Raw genomic sequence first — 18479 nt, 5'->3', positions numbered from 1 at the left:
ATGATTAGGGCTTTTGGGTGATAATCAAATGCAAATAATCACTAATAATGTAGCTAAGAGTGTAATTCTTTACCATTAATTAGTACTGTAAATTAGCATTAATTGTACATTTTTATCTCATTGTGAGAAGTTTCTTTCAAGCATCAAAATACCCCTTTATTGCTTATCTACTTGTTAAAGAGTATACATGTCTGAAAACTCTAATTTTTAAAAGTTCATTGTACTGTATCTATCTCAGAAGCATTATAATTTCTGAAGATCCTCATAAATGTTATTATAAGGTTACCTTTCTCATCTTTGAGGTATTACTTACACAGCATTTTAGTGCTTTCAAACATTAAAAAGTTTGCCCATTCTGTTCAAACTTCTGAAAAGATTTTATTCCCTCAGCGCTTAACTTGTGGAAGCATCAGACACCTGTAAAAGCACAGCCTGTGCAAACCGCAAAAAATATTACCAGGTCCCTTCTCAAATACGTTGACTGAAATTCACGTATATCAGATGCACTGTACTAGCTCTAATGGTTTATAAATTCTCCTCCGCCCCCAGTCCTACCCCTCACCACACTTCTTTATCGCTCATAGCAGATATAAAAATATGAATAGTTGTCTTCCATCTTCTGCACAGCTTCTTTCACAAACTTCAAAGACAATTTACTACCAAGAAATATAAAATTAAAAATCTCATTATTTAAGATGCACAATGTTTTTCTGTTTATTAGAAAAATGAAATATTGAAAATGCTAGTTTCATGTCAATAAAGGTTTAAATCATGAGAGACAACTGCAGACGATGGACAACAAGTACTCCTTATGGCCATACATCCTTTTAAAACACCCTCCACAAATGGTTAGCTCATCATAACAGGTTTATTGCGGGTCCTCATTCTTTATTGTCTCCAACACAGATGTAGAACAGGTTTCTACATGGTTTGACTTTTGCTGAGTAGTAAGACATGGAGTAAATTGAAATATGAAGATGGCTAAGTCAAAACCTGAGAACCCAGTGGTTAAGGAAATAAGGCACATAGAAAAGTCCATTGTTTCAATCACTAACTGAAGTGTTAATGTAGAAAAAAGACAGAACAGATGTGCTGCATTATTAACATTCAAAGTACAACTTCAGAAGTTATGTAGCCATCGAGCACTGGACATAGGAGATGAGGTGCATGTAAACCAAAAATGACAACTGAGTACAAGCTATGCTACTTTTAAAAGCCTTTAAACAAGTGCTGAGTTTACAATGTATCTCCCCAAACCCATTTTTTCCACATGCAGGTAAAAATGTAATTATATTTTGCCCTGATTAATTTAATATTTAATAGCACTTTTGGATCTTTTAAAGACAGTTTTAAAACAGCTATTACAGCCATGTACCAGGGGACACAAAGGGATATCCCTGAAGATTAGCTGCCTTCTAGTTACCCAACAAACCTGTACCATCCCTGACACTCTTTCCTGAAAGATAAATTTATCATTTTGACATTCAGCTATCGCTTGGACAAAGAAAACCACAAAAAATGGGGACATGTTTTATCATATCCTGTACTATGATTATTTAATACAACATATTCAGGATATTTAAACACTGCAGAGACTACCTGTATAATTCTGAAAAATACTACTTGAGCTCCTTCAGAGACAGTTTATCGCCTGCAGCAGGATAGATGCTATGTACATTCACGAACTGCATGATAGTATCCCTCACTTTTCCAATCAAAAGATGCTTTTAGCTTTGGTGATGCAAGAACGGTGTTTACAGTTGACCAGTGCAGCAATGAACTATTTCCAACCATTTTTACAGAGAGTGTATTTCAAAAGAAATGAAAAGCAACTGATACCATCCCAAAGCTCTTTGAAGGAAGAAGAAAAAGTACTGAAGACAGTGCAGAAACTAGACAGTAAAAAAAATCTGCTGTTTTGCTTTCACAGATGTAGCTAAATCCCAGTTTTACACAGGATCGCAGGGTATTTAAAATCAGGACATTTACTGCAGAGAGTTCTGCTAGGAGACGTAGATATTTCTTCAACGAAGTATATACATTTTAATTGCAGCTTTAATCTGCTTCGTTTAAACACAGTTGCAACGTTTGTTTAATGCCACAGAAGCGGCACTTTCACAGCAAGCGTTTCAACTCCGATTCAAGTAGTTGATATTAGTAAAACAAGACCGTCAATTAGACTACAGGATCCTACTATACAACGAGTTTAACCATGTTATAGTCTAGCGGATTACAGAACCCCGCGAATTTCTTCCTTGTTTTAAGGCACGCACAGACTTTGGGGGAATCGCAATGCAGATTAACAACCATACCGAGAAGAAATTAACTCTGGTTTTTTAACAGGTTGACGCGCTCCTCGCCCTAGCGGCTCCATTCCGTCTCAAGTTTACGTGCGGAACAGGGTTTGTTGGGCTTCAAAGGTTTCCATAACAATCTGAGAACATGGTTAGGCTGAAATAAGATCAGAGTTTGTGGAGGTTTTTTCAGAAAATAACCAGCTTGGGGGGGGGGGGGGGGAGGAAAAGTCAGTTGTGTGAGAGATTCAACCCTCCTGCGAGCAGCTGCCGCCTAGGTCCCTAAATCACTGACAAGGTTTAAGGTGACCGTTCACACTGGCCTCACAAATCTGCCTGCTCCCAGATCAGCGTCCTCTCAGGAGCTGCAAAGTCAGCACGGGGAGGCTGGCTCAGGAGGAGCGCAGGCGGCAAGCGCAGGAGCCGAGGCCGCTGCTGCTCCCTGCTCAGGGACGGGCACTTACCAGCCTTGCCTCAATCTGCCACGGGGGCTGGGAGCGGCAGCGCGCTTCCCCGAGCGGAGGAAAGATGGTGGTTTCGCAGCGGACCACCCATCCCAGCGCGTATGCATGCAACAGCCGAGAGGGGTGAAGCTCTGGAGGTGGAACAAGCGCTTCCTAACGCCACCTGCTGTACGGCGCGGCAGCCTCATTGGCTGCTAGGGGACTCCCCGAGGCAAGCGGGGGAGCCAGCCCCAGCCGCCTCCTCCCCTCCCTCTCCTGATCATTAGAGCAGCTCCTCGCGGCAGCCTGGGCTTGTCCTGTTGGGGGGGGGAGCATCCTTCGCCCCCATTCTCCGACCTCAGGTGCCTGGTGGATGCGCTACACCTGCCGCGCGTTGGGCAGCTCCAGGGGCGAGAAAGTCTCACATATCCCCAGCCCCTGCACAGAGGTGGGGGCCAGAGAGCCCAGACCCTTTCCCTGCCCAGGAAGGGGGGCGGGGGGGCTAGAGGGTTCAGACCTAATCCCCCCCCTCCCCAGCAGAGGTGGGGGAGAATGATGGAAGACAGAAGGCTCAGACCTCACAGAGGGCAAAGTTGCAGGCGAGAGGGTCTCTCATTTCCACTGGCTGGTTTTCCACTCCCTCTGCTCCTCTCCTCGAGAGCAGCAGCAAGTCTGCCTGTCACCCGCCCCTGAAGCACCCGGGTGCCCAGTGCAGGATGCACACAGGGGAAGAGCAAGTGGTACCTTTTATCTAGTGGCAGCAACACTTAAGAAAGAACTCTGAATTTTGAACAAGTAAAGGCTTCTCTTAGAAGTGGCATAAAAAACAAGGAAAAGGATCCCCACTACACTGCAAGTGGGACTAGCATATAGAAAAGATTTTGGCCAAAGCCAGTCGTTTGCACCAAAGCACCGAAATGCTGTCAGTAATTTGTAACTAAAAATAAATAAATAAATAAGGCAGCTTTCCACGCTCTTTGCAAAATAGCCATGATGGTAAAAGCAAGAGTGAATGATTGTCCCACAGACTATCTCGTCCCACTGGGATGAGATGGAGATGCAGTAACACGCACCTTTTCCAGGTCTACCAGTACTGGCTTCACGCTTTGCGGCCCGAGACGTTGAGTCTCTCAAAGTGACTTCCTTCACCTCAGGTAGCTAGGTGCTGCCCTGCATCTTCGCCGTCTGTGTTGGCCATGATTTCATGGTTCTTGTTGGACCTGTCCACCTCACATAATGCCCAAGCTGATATTTTGGACAAGCCTTCATTGCTGATGGCATAGCTCCAACAAGCAATCCTCTACTTCAGATGTTACAGCCCTCCACCACGATGAGGTACAGGTCTGTCTCAGGGAGGGGGGAGTCAGCATCATCTCAGCATAACAACCAAGTTCAGGATCTATTCAAGCTGTAACCTCTCCATGCTGTTATACACCTGTGAAACCTGGACACTATGCTGCTCAGACTGGGCAAAGCTGGAGCCTTTCCACACACAATGCCAACGTCATATATTGGGCATTAAGTGGAATGACTTCATTAGTAATGCAGATGTTTACGGTCACTCCGGTCTACAGGCTCCCAGGGCCGTTGTCCGCAGATGGCATCTTACGCTTTTTGGACATGTGGCATTCTCGTGACAAGACGTTCCAGCGAACATTGAGGGGTGGAGGTGGCCCAGAGGCAGACCCCCATTACATGGGTTCATCAAGTCTGTTCCAGTGTTGGACTCTCAGGCTGTCAAGCCCTTGCGGCCACACAGGAACAGACCAAATGGTGAATGATCGCTACAGCCAACCATTCGGCTAAGTGTTGAAGAAGAAGAAGAAGAAAATAGCCATCCCAGTGCTCACTAGTTTTAATTTTGAGATTAAACAAAGTGTGCAAGTCAGTTGTTAGGCAGGTGAGTAGGACTGAATTACAAAGGGCCAAGTGATCTGAAATGACATGGGATGTGGGAGCCTGCACTTCCAGTCACCATTTGTAATTGTGGGGAGGCATAGACATCACAATGGCAGTTCTACCTAGCACACAGGCACTGTTATTACCGGTGCTAGAGCAATGGTGAAAAAGTTAAGGAAAATGGCAGTGTACTCTGTCAGAACAGAATCTGGCCCATATTTAAGTAGATATTTTATATTGACGCTTGGGGGAGTGCGGGAACTGTTTTGATAGAGTGGTAAATGACCTCCTTTTTACCCAAGGAATAGAGGCACTGTCTTTGCACCCCTTGCTATAGCTGAGGCAGTACCTTTGAAGAGGTCTGATTATATCTTCACTCCAACAGGGAGCAGCTTCTCTTGCACTCCCCATTAGGAGCAGCTGCACCAAGAGAAGAAACCTCCTAAGCCTTCTTCCTATGAGTCTTCTCCTCAACTCACTTTATCTCTTCAGCCAAGTACAAGAAGAGGAAGTAGATGATAATCCCTTTGGAACACAGCACTTAACACTTATCTGGTAGGTGATAAATGCTGCATTCTAAAGGGATTAGCATGGAAACTTCCCTATAAACAGAGGAAAAATCCACTAAAATGCATTGAATCAACTGAGGACTTTTACTTCTCTATGGGCATGTCCATATTAGCTCTTTCTCTCTAAAAGTTCCCACTATTGCTACTGCAGTTTCATAGATTCATAGTTTTTTATAGCCAGAAGGGACGATTATGTTCATCTGGTCTGACCTTCGGCATAATACAGTCCATAGATCCACAGACAATTTCTGCATCAGGCCCATAACTTCTGATTGAACTACAGTGACCTGAAGAAGAGCTCTGTAAACTCAAAAGCTTGTCTCTCTCATCAACAGAAGTTAGTCAGATAAAAGATATTACCTCACCCATCTTCTTTATCTGAGCTACAACATATCTTTCAGACAGACACCCAGTCTTGATTTGCAGATTTTGAATGATGGAGAATCCATCATACCAGTAGGTAATTTGTTGAAATGGTAATTACTCTCACTGTTAACAATTTGTGCCTTATTTCTAGTCTGAATTGTCTACCTTCAGCTGGATCCTGTTATGCCTTTTTCTGCTACACACAAGAAGAGGCATCTACTGTCAGAATCTCTTTCCTAGGTAGGTACTTGTAGACCATGATAAAGTAAACTCTTACCTTTTTTCTTAATGACAGGTTTCAGAGTAGCAACCGTGTTAGTCTGTATTCGCAAAAAGAAAAGGAGTACTTGTGGCACCTTAGAGACTAACCAATTTATTTGAGCATAAGCTTTCGTGAGCTACAGCATCCGATGAAGTGGGCTGTAGCTCACGAAAGCTTATGCTCAAATAAATTTGTTAGTCTCTAAGGTGCCACAAGTACTCCTTTTCTTTTTTCTTAAATAAATTAACTAGATTATTGAACTTTGTAAATTTCTTACTATATATTTAATAATAATCCCAAGAAATAACTCAATATTGAGTGAACTTTTTATATTTAGCACAATAAAATCACAATGTTGTATTTTCTTCAGCATTACAATTGTATTCACCATGAAATATTTAAGGCACTTCCATAATGACTCGTATGGGTGAGATTTTCAAAAGCACTGAAATGGCTCAAGAGCACAAATTATATTGACTTTCAAAGTCACTTAAATGCTTCTGAAAATCTTACCCTGTATTTTCAAGAGTTGAATTATTAGTAAAGAGAACTCCAAACTGGTTGAAGTTCTCAAATAAAGGGGGAATATTGATTTTTTGAGCGAAGTCTGTCACTTTTTAAGAAAAGAAAAGAAATATTCTTCTCATTCTTCACTGATAGCTTTTTTGAAACCTTCAAAAAGTATCTTCAGTGCAGTCAACCAATTTTTATACTTAATAACCCTTTTTCCTATATCAGGATATTTTAATGCTCACATCCAATTAACCAAGTACCAAATGACTGTATACATAATGAAATTATTCCAGCATGTATTCAGCTATTTCTCATGGCTTTTTTCTGCATTGTTGCTGATGGTTTATCCTTATACTCCATATACTGTGAACCTAATTATGAGCAGTGTGGATCAAGAAGAATTCCACTGACTTCGGTGGTATAAATCTGGCATTAATGAATGACAATCAGTCTAATATATGACCTTTGTGATATGACTGTACACCAGGGACAACCTCTTTAGGCACCAAAAATTAGTTCACTAGACATGTTTCCCAATTTCCCATTCAACAATCTACACCTAATAACAGAACGCCACTAGCCATCACCTTCAGCCCCCAACTAAAACCTCTCCAACGCATCATCAAGGATCTACAACCTATCCTGAAGGACGACCCATCACTCTCACAGATCTTGGGAGACAGGCCAGTCCTTGCCTACAGACAGCCCCCCAACCTGAAGCAAATACTCACCAGCAACCACACACCTCACAACAGAACCACTAACCCAGGAACCTATCCTTGCAACAAAGCCCGTTGCCAACTGTGTCCACATATCTATTCAGGGGACACCATCATAGGGCCTAATCACATCAGCCACACTATCAGAGGCTCGTTCACCTGCACATCTACCAATGTGATATATGCCATCATGTGCCAGAAATGCCCCTCTGCCATGTACATTGGTCAAACTGGACAGTCTCTACATAAAAGAATAAATGGACACAAATCATACGTCAAGAATTATAACATTCAAAAACCAGTCGGAGAACACTTCAATCTCTCTGGTCACGCGATTACAGACCTGAAAGTGGCAATTCTTCAACAAAAAAACTTCAAAAACAGACTCCAATGAGAGACTGCTGAATTGGAATTAATTTGCAAACTGGGTACAATTAACTTAGGCTTGAATAGAGACTGGGAGTGGATGGGTCATTACACAAAGTAAAACTATTTCCCCTTGTTTATTCCTCCCCCACACACTATTCCTCAAACGTTCTTGTCAACTCCTAGAAATGGCCCATCTTGGTTATCACTACAAAAGTTCCCCACCCCCCGCTCTCCTGCTAGTAATAGCTGACCTTAAGTGATCACTCTCGTTACAGTGTGTATGGTAACACCCATTGTTTCATGTTCTCTATGTATATAAATCTCCCCACTGTATTTTCCACTGAATGCATCCGATGAAGTAAGGTGTAGCTCACGAAAGCTTATGCTCAAATAAATTTGTTAGTCTCTAAGGTGCCACAAGTACTCCTTTTCTTTTTGCGAATACAGACTAACACGGCTGCTACTCTGAAACCTACTATTTAAATAGAGAAGACAGGCAAAGTGTAGGAGGGGAAATAGAGGCACAGAGAAGTGAAGTGATTTGCTGAAGACCACCCCAATCAGTAGCAGAGCCAGGAATAGAACCCAGGCCTCCTGACTTCTAAGCATGTGTCCTATCCACTTGGGAACACATATTTCCTTCTGGTTTTCAGACATCTTCCTGAGAAGTTCCCTGGACAGAAAAACCTACTAGAGTACATACGCAGTTAATTTCACCTAGTAGCAGTTCTGGAGATTTCCCAGTCCAGCTGCTAAGCTAGTTGCCAGCCCTCAGTGTAGCAGCACTGATACTGTGTATAGAGAGGCAAAGGTGCAGTTTGCACTAGAGCAGTTTACCCTGAGTTGAAGCAGGGGGCTGTCTACACTGGTGCAAGTTGCTGCTTGTATCAGCTTTGCCTACCTACATTAGGAGTTTGCACCAGAGCAGCTACGCTGGTGCTTGGCCACTGATGGCTGAAATCCGCAGAGGAGACAGGGCCTTAGGTGTAAAGCAAGCCCACCAAAGAGCAGTAGTGCATGCAGAAGGATGGGAGATGGTCATTCCAAATGAGTGCCAATTCCTTCCCCAGCATATATTTTGGCTCAGCTCCTAACCCCTCAAGAGTTAAAATTTCCTCAAAGCCTTTTGGAAGAATAGATCTTCCAAAAGAAGTGCATGAAGTAAACAAGGAGGCATATCTGCACTGGTCAATTTGAATTGCAGAGCCTCAGTAGAGAGAGAGAGAGAGACAATGAGGAGATGATAAACAGACTGTACAGTGAGAGGATCTTAGAAATCTAATCAGTTTCCCACCTTTCAACCCAGTTCATTGTTTCCTCATCTAGGAATTGGATGATCTTCCTGTCATTCCTGCTCATCTTGTTAGATGGGTCCTGTAGATCTACTCGTCTCAAGTAAAGGAGAATGAAACCTGCAACAGAGTATTAGAAGTGCTAAAATAATTCTCTTTTATGGATTACTAGGTCAGATTAAAATGGGAATACCAAAGCCACTTGAATGACAGTTTGGATCAAGCTCATAATGATCTGGTTTGTGTAGGCCAGGTGTTATGTAGATTGCAGCTTATTATTGTGCAAAATTTTGGCAACTCACACTTCAGCAGCCAGTTCCAAGGAAATTGGGCAGAAAGCCACTTACTACAGACAGATCTATTTTCAGCAAGATAGGCAGAGAAGCCTTCCTTTTCTGATGCCCTCTGCTTTGGGGGTCTCAGCCAGCCTGCTATATCCTGGGCTGCTTTACAAGCTAATAAAAGTATGGGGTTTCAAGAAACATGAGAGAGAAAAACAGCTCAAATATAATACCTTGTATTTAAGAGTCACACCTCTAAGTATGCTTTTTCCTTTCCATAAGTAGTAAAAAATTAAGTGCAAAATTATCTACGAAACAAAACGTTCAATTTTTTGTCTTAAAGATGGTCAAACTATTCATTACAAATTATGTTAGTTACAAATTTAGTCTCTTTTCTGTTAGAAAATCTTTCACAAACTGATCCACCTGTTCTTTGAATGTTTGCAAGTAACCACTGAATAGTTTGAACCAATAATTCTCAAGACTAGGGCTTGTGTACGACCTGTTTACCTCAGCTTTTTTTTTGCTATTCTTTATTCATATTGCAGGACTGGTTATATAACCCATGGTACTTTTTCTGCTCCCTGTATGGATAACTAAAACATTTTAATTACACATGGCAGAATTCAATTTTTTTTTATTCCAACAGATTATCAATGTTTATTTTAAGCATTTTTAAATCACTTTAAATTTTCACAACTGTGGGAAATATGGAGGGGGTCAAACAATGTTATTTAATGACAGTAGATGTCTGCACACTTAAAGCTTTATAACCATTAAAACACAAACTGTCAAAACTACATGTCAAAATATACAACGTAAATATCCTTAAACCAAACTCTAAGATGTTCTCAAGCAGCATTTTTCTTATTTTGCCTATCTGTAAATTTTGGTCATCAGCAATAGAAAATGTTTTTCTGTTCCTGTGTGTACAACATGAAATCAACATTTACCAATATTGACCAATAAAAATCTAATCCTTACAAGCCTAATTTTAATACAAGGAAATAATGACATGCAAAATGTCAAAGTCAGATTCAGGACTCACATAATTTGTCAGACCACTCTGTTTATTAGCAAAGCGCTTTGCTAATGCACCCAGATGTGAGCCCCTCTCTGAGGCTCAAGATAACTTATTTATACAGCTAAGCCAAAGCCAGTTTAACAGAAGAGACAAAAGAAAGCAGAAACTGACAAATATACATACATGTCTTATTTGCATACTAACGTTTACCAATCTCCTAGCTCAGTAGGAGCTCTCAGTTAATTAGTTTGAGGACCCATTGTCTCACACTCCTTAATGTTTCTCTTCCTGACAACTATATTTCAACAAACCCTTCAAGTAGCATTTCTTTAATGAATTATAATTTCAATATAATTCATTCTACTTTCACAATCCCTCCTTTTGGTCAAGCTACGCAATGACCAACAATGACTGGGTTCCACATATCAATCGTTCTTTATCTCTTTGTTCATCAGTGATATTTAAAATCGTCAAATTAGCACTCTGGTTTGGGGCAGCTATCTGTGTAGCATGCCTGACACAATTTTGGATACAACAGGAAAGTAACTGAAAACATACAAAAATTATTAGGATTCCAAACAGGAGAGTTAGGGCTCCCTGAAACAACCAGTTTCCTATGCCAGAGAAATTGAAAAGGTTACTTAGCCACTTCCATAAAGAACTTGGCTCGTCGTGGGGAAGATATGCGATTTGTTCTAAGTGGCTAGCACGATCTATTACCTCATTGGTGTTGTCTGGTATATACACACAGCAGTCTTTTCCAATGAGAGCACAAGTCCCTCCTTTTGCCGCCAGCACTATGTCCAATGCCTGATGGTTTTGGAGGGCCATCTGTCGGATTGCCCCTGTTTCTTTGGCCAGGGCTCTTAAACTTTCTCCGGTTTCATTTGCCATTATTTCAACTACTACTTGTAACCTTAGGAGCCTTTTTGCATGGTGTATTACTCCCCCTAATGGTATTAAGGAACCGCCAATGGCCTCTTCCCAGGTTAAGGGGCTTATGTTATTTACATACCATTGGGCATCTGTTAAGTCCCTTCTTTTTCGCCTGAAATTGCGGAGGCGTTCTTGAGGGAAGGTTCCTAGCACTCGGAATTGTGGGAAGAGTCAGGCGGGATAACAGATTCCTGACCAATTAGCTGGTAGTGCGGTATAAGCTCTGGTCCCACACACCCAGTGATGGCCTATTAAAGCCGGGAAGGGTCGGTTGCACCCATTTGTCATATAGGTGTTTGCAAAGGAGGAGTAGTATCCCCCAAAGGGTACAGGGTAATTCTCCTTACGAGGAGTGGTGTTATTTGCATGACATTGAAAGACTGTGTTGTTTTCACTAAGGTTACTATAGGGGGAACATGAGATTGATTTCTCTGTTTGATCCCAGGTTGAGAAAAAATTCATATCTCCATACCCGGCCCGCCACTTTTTAGTTTTGTTTGAATAATCCCATACACCATTGGCCACAATATGCTGAAGGCAAGGCTTTTCCCCAGATCCAGTCCTGTCCCATTACACACCCAACACCAATGACCTTTTCCCTCCACCACATTTATCCATTTAGATGCATTTATTCCCACCGCTTCCCAAGTGTCATTGCTGTTCCATATTTTGTTAAACGGACGAGGCCCTCCAGTGAGGTCTGGGGACTTGAGTGGGATAGCCAGGACAGGAACACCAGTTTGAGAGTGGGCTGGGATGTGGCTGCAGACCCAGCAATTAGAAATATTAAGGGTCTGAGCTATCCACACCTGCTGCTGGATAAAAGAATTGTCATCGTGGTCTCCCCAGACCACAAGATACCAGCAGCCGAGGAACAGGCAGAGGCGCATGTTGGAGGCAAGGCTCTTCTGATTCTGACAACCTCAACTGAGGGAAGCGCAGTCACGGTTTTACGCCCACCAGGCAGTAGGCGCTAGGTTCGCTACTGCTTTTTTGTTTGTTTGTTTGTTTGTTTGTTTGTCATCTGCTTCTGGCAACCCTTACGAGAGCGTAGATTGTAAGGTATTGCAGACTGTTCTTCTATGTCTTCTTCTGGAGTCAAAATTGACTCTGCATTGTCCTGAGGTGATGATTGGTTCTCTGGGGATGGTGCCTTCTTACACTGTGAAGCATGTATCCACGCTGCGATGCCAGATAGTTTAACAGCCGTCTGTGTAGTAAGCAGTACCTGATGAGGACCCTTCCACCGGTGCTTCAAGGTGTGCTTTCGATGATGGCGCCGTACGTAAACCCAATCACCTGGCTCGAGGTTGTGGCAAGCGTCGGAGGTGGGTTCCGTGGGCCAGGCGACTCGAACCTGTGAATGGAAGTGACTTACAGCTTGCATTAGTCCCTTGCAATATAGAAGGAGCGCACTGTGAGTCAAGTTCAAATCTGGAACGGGAGTAGTCATAGCTCGCATAGGGCGTCCCATAACAATTTCAAAGGGACTTAATTTATGCCTTTGGGATGGAGTGGATCTCATGTCCATAAGGGCTAATGGTAAGGCTACTGGCCAGCTTAATCCTGTAGAGTCACAAATTTTAGCAAGCTTATTCTTAAGTACACTATTTCGTCTTTCAACTGCACCTGCACTCTGTGGGTGATAGGGACAGTGCAACAGGTGTTTGATATGCAATATACGGTCCAGGTGTTGAACAAGTTGTCCAGTAAAAAGTGTACCCCAATGACTGGCCAGAGTAGCAGGAATTCCCTTGGCAGGCATAATATGATTTAACAAACATTTGGCAACAGACAGTGCATCAGCCTTGCGACAAGGAAAGGCTTCAATCCAACCAGAGAATAAACATACCATAACCAATATAAATTCATATTGTTGACACTTAGGCATTTGTGCAAGAACGGTGCTTGAGGCAGGCCCCGGAACCCCTGGGCCACTTTTACAGATTTACCAATATTATGGCTTTGGCAAATGGTACAGGCTGCACGGTGGCGGGCTGTAAAAGAGCTAAAATGGGGGGGCCCACCATCCTGTCTTTGTTACAGCAGAGACCATCCCCTCCTTTCCGACATGCGAAACACCGTGTAGCAGGGTGGCCAGAGATGGGTAGAGTGAAAAGGGGGCTACAAAGGCGCCTGTAGGCGAGCGCCAAAAGGAATCGGGATGTAGAGAGGAACCTTGGGCAACCCAGGATTCTTTCTCGGTTTCTGGGGCAGAGTCTTGGAGCAGGGTGAGGTCAGTGAGGGACCAGGAGGGTAAGAGGAGAGCGGAGAACAAGGGAATCAGACATTTCGACTAGGCGCGCTGCAGCAGCCACAGCACGCAGGCAGGGGGGTAAGCCTTGGGCAACAGGGTCTAAAGTGGCAGAGAAATAAGCCACTGGGCGGTTCTTTTCTCCGTGCATCTGAGTGAGAACTCCAAGTGCACACCCAGATTCTTCGTGGCAGAAAAGGGTAAAAGGCTTAGAATAGTCAGGCAGCCCTAAGGCAGGGGCAGAAGCCAAACCCTGTTTGAGGGAAACAAAGGCAGAATTGGCCTCAGGGGGCCACGGCATGGGGTCAGGCACAGAGAATCGAGTGAGTTCCTGGAGTGGTTTTGCAAGGGAGGCATATTGGGGAATCCATTGTCTGCAAAATCCAGCCATGCCTAAAAACTTCCAGACCTGGCGTGGGGAGCGGGGTCGGGGAAAGCTAAGGATAGCTTGGACGCAGGTGGGAGAAAGTGCACGGGAACACTGAGAGAGGAGAAAGCCAAGGTATGTGACAGAAGCTTGACAGAGTTGTAGTTTAGAGCGAGAAGCTTTGTGACCCTTATTTGCTAGGGCAGTAAGGAGCACTAAAGAGTCAGTTTCAGAGGCAGAAAATGAAGGGGAACAGAGGGGTAGATCATCTACATATTGGACTAGTGTGGACCTGTACGGGAAAACAAGGTCAGCAAGGTCTCGGGCTAATGCTTGGGGAAAATATGACAGGCTTTCAGTATACCTCTGGGGCGGTGTGGTCCATGTGTACTGTTGCCCCTTGTAAGAAAAGGCAAACAGGAACTGGGAGTCAGGGTGAACCGGGACAGAAAAGAAAGCAGAGCACAAATCAACAACAGTAAAATGAGTTGCATCTGGTGGGATAGAAGCCAGAATCTTTGGGAGAGGCAAGTTTTGATTCTGTCCACCTATGATTTGCCTCTTCCCACCACTGCATGAAACAATCAACCTCTCCTTTTGCCAATTTAGTTTTAGATTGGCCGAGTTTGTCTTTTAAGACATCTATTCGGTCTTTGTCCCAAGATCCTAACAGTGGCCACTGAATTTTGGGATTCTCCTGAGTTAGCCTTTTGCATTCCCATACACATCTTTCCCCCCCCCCCACTGCCCCCGCCCAAGGTTAGTCTTTTGAAGCCATCCCCACCCATGTCATGAGGTTTTCTGTTCATTAAAACACAACAATGCTAGCAACAAGACAAACACCACAGACAAACACCACAAAACATAGATCCATGGTATTCTGAGTTATTCTTCTGCTGGTGCCAGCTTGCTTGTAGAGTCTAAAAACAAAAGAAACAATTTCCACCCCCCTGGTGGGGACAGATTATTGCTTAATAATAATACCACTTTCTTTTACGAATTTCCTTGCTAATTGCAGGAAAAAGGGAGAAGAATTACCTCCAGGCTGTACTTATTTTGTTCTATGGTCAGACTGTTCTATAGTCAGGCTAGTGAATTACCCCACTCACTGGTCATTTATGAAATTCATGAGGTGGCGTACCTCAGTTTCCCCTCTTGTGCAACAGACCATGTTTGCAATAGTTTCTCTGCTGTACCAAGCTATAAGTTTAGTCTCAGGTAATAGCTGAGACACAGCTTCAGATTTTAGCACTATACACACACACAAAATTCTCTTTTGCCTAACATCCCTTGCACTGTGATTACTCTTTTACACAATTGTACCCCGATTACACTTCCATCTTGTACAACTAGACAGAACCAGAAGCAGCCAAGTTAAGTTCCAATAGAAACCCCTTACATCCTTTAGTGATTTTGATTACATTACCCAATAGTCAAACAATTTTGATCAGATTCTCTCTCTGCCTGCTGCCTGCAGCAGTCCCCTATAGACCATTTCTGTGGGAAAAGGGCCCATTTTCCCTCAGAATAGCTGTAAAGGCTTCTGGGGGCAGAAGCGTAGTGGTGGTAGTAGCCACTCTACCTGACCCCCTTAGCCTAGACCATTTTTCCAGAAATTTACAGGAGTCCGGACTCTTCCTAAAATACATAAACTGAGCTGGCGTTCCTTTAGGGAACTGTCCTGACTTAGACGTCTGGTTACCCATACAGGAGGACTTTACACACCAATCACACAAGAAGGAAAGTCGGGTTCGTCAGAGCGATGCCCGGTGCAACACACAAAAGGAGGCCACATGCTACTGCCTCAATCGCCCTTGCTTTCACACCAAGGGTTTTACCCAAGGTGCAGTGTGGCTGCGATTGTGCAGATTTCACTCACTCAGACCATGGGGACAGGAACCCTTTGATCAGCCGATCCCCGGACGGAGACGGCACCCAGACTCAAACACACCACAGGGAGGATGGATAGACACAGAGACAAGACAGTCCTCAGTCCGGACAAAACACAGAAATAATTACCTGACCAGATTCCTGATGTCAGATCCTGGGATCCCTACCAGAACAGAGTGGGAACCAACAGGTTCGATAGCGTAGACTTCACTGTGGTCATGCACCCTTCCGTTCTGGCGGAGGACCGCTCGGGCTTGCCACGGCCGTCCTAAGAACAGTCAGGAGTCACACAGCCCCAGTGAAGACGGTTGCAATCTTGGTGGGACCTCCAAATTGTCAAAGTCAGATTCAGGACTCACATAATTTGTCAGACCACTCTGTTTATTAGCAAAGCGCTTTGCTAATGCACCCAGATGTGAGCCCCTCTCTGAGGCTCAAGATAACTTATTTATACAGCTAAGCCAAAGCCAGTTTAACATAAGAGACAAAAGAAAGCAGAAACTGACAAATATACATACATATCTTATTTGCATACTAACGTTTACCAATCTCCTAGCTCAGTAGGAGCTCTCAGTTAATTAGTTTGAGGACCCATTGTCTCACACTCCTTAATGTTTCTCTTCCTGACAACTATATTTCAACAAACCCTTCAAGTAGCATTTCTTTAATGAATTATAATTTCAATATAATTCATTCTACTTTCACAAAAACAAGAAATTAAGTATTTTTGGTACGGATTTTTGTAAGAATAATTATTTATTCTGAAGTCTGATGTACTTTCAGGATATGTGAACATTTTCACAAATATCCAGCATTTATTCATATATTCACAAATAAGTAAAGATGACTCCACAAATCAGAGCAAACCAAGTTAGTTATTGTTATTCATGAATCAGATTTATACTTCTTGTTAAGCAGTACTGGATTTTTGTTAGTGATGGTGTTTTTACAGTATTCTACCAATGCTGGTCTTACTCCCATGCCTTTTTTTTTTTAAAGGAAATTTATGGAAGAGAACAACTTTGGACCGTATGAATCCTACTAGTATACTGAAACTGCAAACCCATGGCGGATTTTTCAAGTACTAAATACCATACATTTTCTGTTGCAATAATAGTAAAGTAGTGCAGTCAACATACATGGCACTGTAAACTGTAAGAAAAAAAGCCAAACAGATAATGAATCCCAACCCCAAAGGTTTTACAGTCTAGAGGCACAGAAGGAGGCAAATCTTACAAACAAGACAAGCAGAGGGTAGCTGTAGTTATTGGGGATTTAATACTTCCCGGGAAAGTGGGTTCTGAAAACTGTCTTGAATCTGTTTGTTTCAGAGTTCTATCAATGGTCAGAAGCTATTTTTAATAGTCTCTTCTGTGCTTGGATTATGAGAATTTGAAAAAAAAAAACAACTACCCTGTCACCCCTAGAGATGGCCCTTCAGAAATCAATGCTAATGAACAAAGTGCAGCACTGGGAGCTTGCATCTCCTTCGCAGTATCAGTTCTGTGCATTCACAGGGGACTCTATTTATTTATAATTAGAGGGGGGATAGAAGAAAGAGATGAAGTCATTCGTTCATGCTTCACAAGAGGTTATATCTCCCTGGCAGATTTAACAGGGATTAACAAATATTCAATTTAATAATATTCCTATTTGGGGGGCAGAAATCAATTATCCTACATAATGGAGGGATTTATCAAGACACCAATCATAATTTGGTAGCAGTGCTGACTTTAACATACACTTGGGCAGTGAGCTCCTTAAGAGGTAGGAAAGAGACAGGATATGTAGCTAGAATATTAACAGTGGTTCTGGATCAGATAGTGGCTGCATGGTTACCCTGTAGAGAAGCAGCCTATTCCATCTGGTCCCCTCATTATCTGCACATACCACATTGGGTAACAATTGTTGTCCATTACATCTAGGGTATTGGAAAAACTAGATTAGTCAAAAGAGCCTTTTGGATAGCGGACATGTAAGTAAATAAACTGTTTACTCTGGAAGTTACTGATCTCAGCCAATTTCTCTTTTTGTGGGGGAGGTGCTAAGAACTAAAATGTTTGAGTTCTGCTTTTTCTTCCGAATATGAAACTTGCAAAAAGGCAAGATCCAACAGCAGGAAGAGCCCCTTTTAGAACTTTATACATTATAAACTTATCAAAGTGCAAATTAACTTTTACTCTGGAGGAAGAAAAAAAGTAAATCTTTTACATGCATAATTACCACTCTGGACACTGGATATAATCCAACACACAGCTGGTTAATGTAGAGGATTATCTGCAGTCATAAAATATTTACATTTATGGGCCTGGTCCTGCATTCCTTTTATTAAGGACTGGTTCGTTTGTGCCAGACTGTACAAAGATGGCAAACTCTCACCTGGGGAAAAGCTCACAGCCCATGTTTTTATGTATACTACAAAGGAGCTTCCCAATTTTTATTTTTGTACACAGTATTCTCAGCGATTCTGGAATTCATTTCCCACCCCTTTGATTGACAAACTTGGGTTCTGTTGACCTTCAAAGCAATGTTGCAAGACAAGTCTATTCTCACTTCAAACCAGGAGAAGCCTGAGTTGTGGAGAGTTCTAGGTTAGTTTTAGTTGACATTGGTTCATTAGGTAACATTGGCTCATTGATGAATTCATATTTTTCCTTTTAATTATTTTTGAACACACATCTACAGGCTGCAATAAGTGTCTTCAAGAAATACAAAACTAATAAATCAACAATTGGTATCCATAGGCTATTATACCTGGAATGCAAAAACTGAAGGGTTTGATAAGGACGCATTTATTTAATATTGAATTTTTGCCTTAGTCGTCTCACACACTATGCAATTTACTATTTTGCTATTATTTGAAATACTCTTGTTTATGTATGTGTACAGTGAACAAATGCATAGGGGACTGGGGGGAGAAAAGCTTGAAAGCTCTGTAAGTAGGAAACGAATAGAGATATTTTAATCATACTTGCAGCGAGTCTTTTTTAAAACTGAGTGG

The 18479-nt window shown here is 42.6% G+C and overlaps 1 protein-coding gene and 1 long non-coding RNA gene across 2 annotated transcripts in view; both read right to left on the bottom strand.

The window, feature by feature from the left end:
* Positions 1–2929, bottom strand: part of THSD7B (thrombospondin type 1 domain containing 7B) — a 484955-nt gene extending 482026 nt beyond the window's left edge. The window contains exon 1 of the mRNA XM_074967286.1: positions 2759–2929. The gene's annotated coding sequence lies outside the window, so the exon portion shown is untranslated. The remainder of the gene's footprint in view (positions 1–2758) is intronic.
* An 8958-nt stretch (positions 2930–11887) lies between these two features.
* Positions 11888–18479, bottom strand: part of LOC141995561 (uncharacterized) — a 111293-nt gene continuing 104701 nt past the window's right edge. The window contains exon 3 of the long non-coding RNA XR_012641354.1: positions 11888–12324. This is a non-coding gene — a long non-coding RNA (uncharacterized LOC141995561). The remainder of the gene's footprint in view (positions 12325–18479) is intronic.

This window comes from Natator depressus, chromosome 11 (assembly GCF_965152275.1).
Source record: "Natator depressus isolate rNatDep1 chromosome 11, rNatDep2.hap1, whole genome shotgun sequence".
Classification (NCBI taxonomy): domain Eukaryota; kingdom Metazoa; phylum Chordata; order Testudines; family Cheloniidae; genus Natator; species Natator depressus.
The sequence above is the reverse complement of the archived record's forward strand: the minus strand, read 5'-3'. Positions and strand labels throughout refer to the sequence as shown.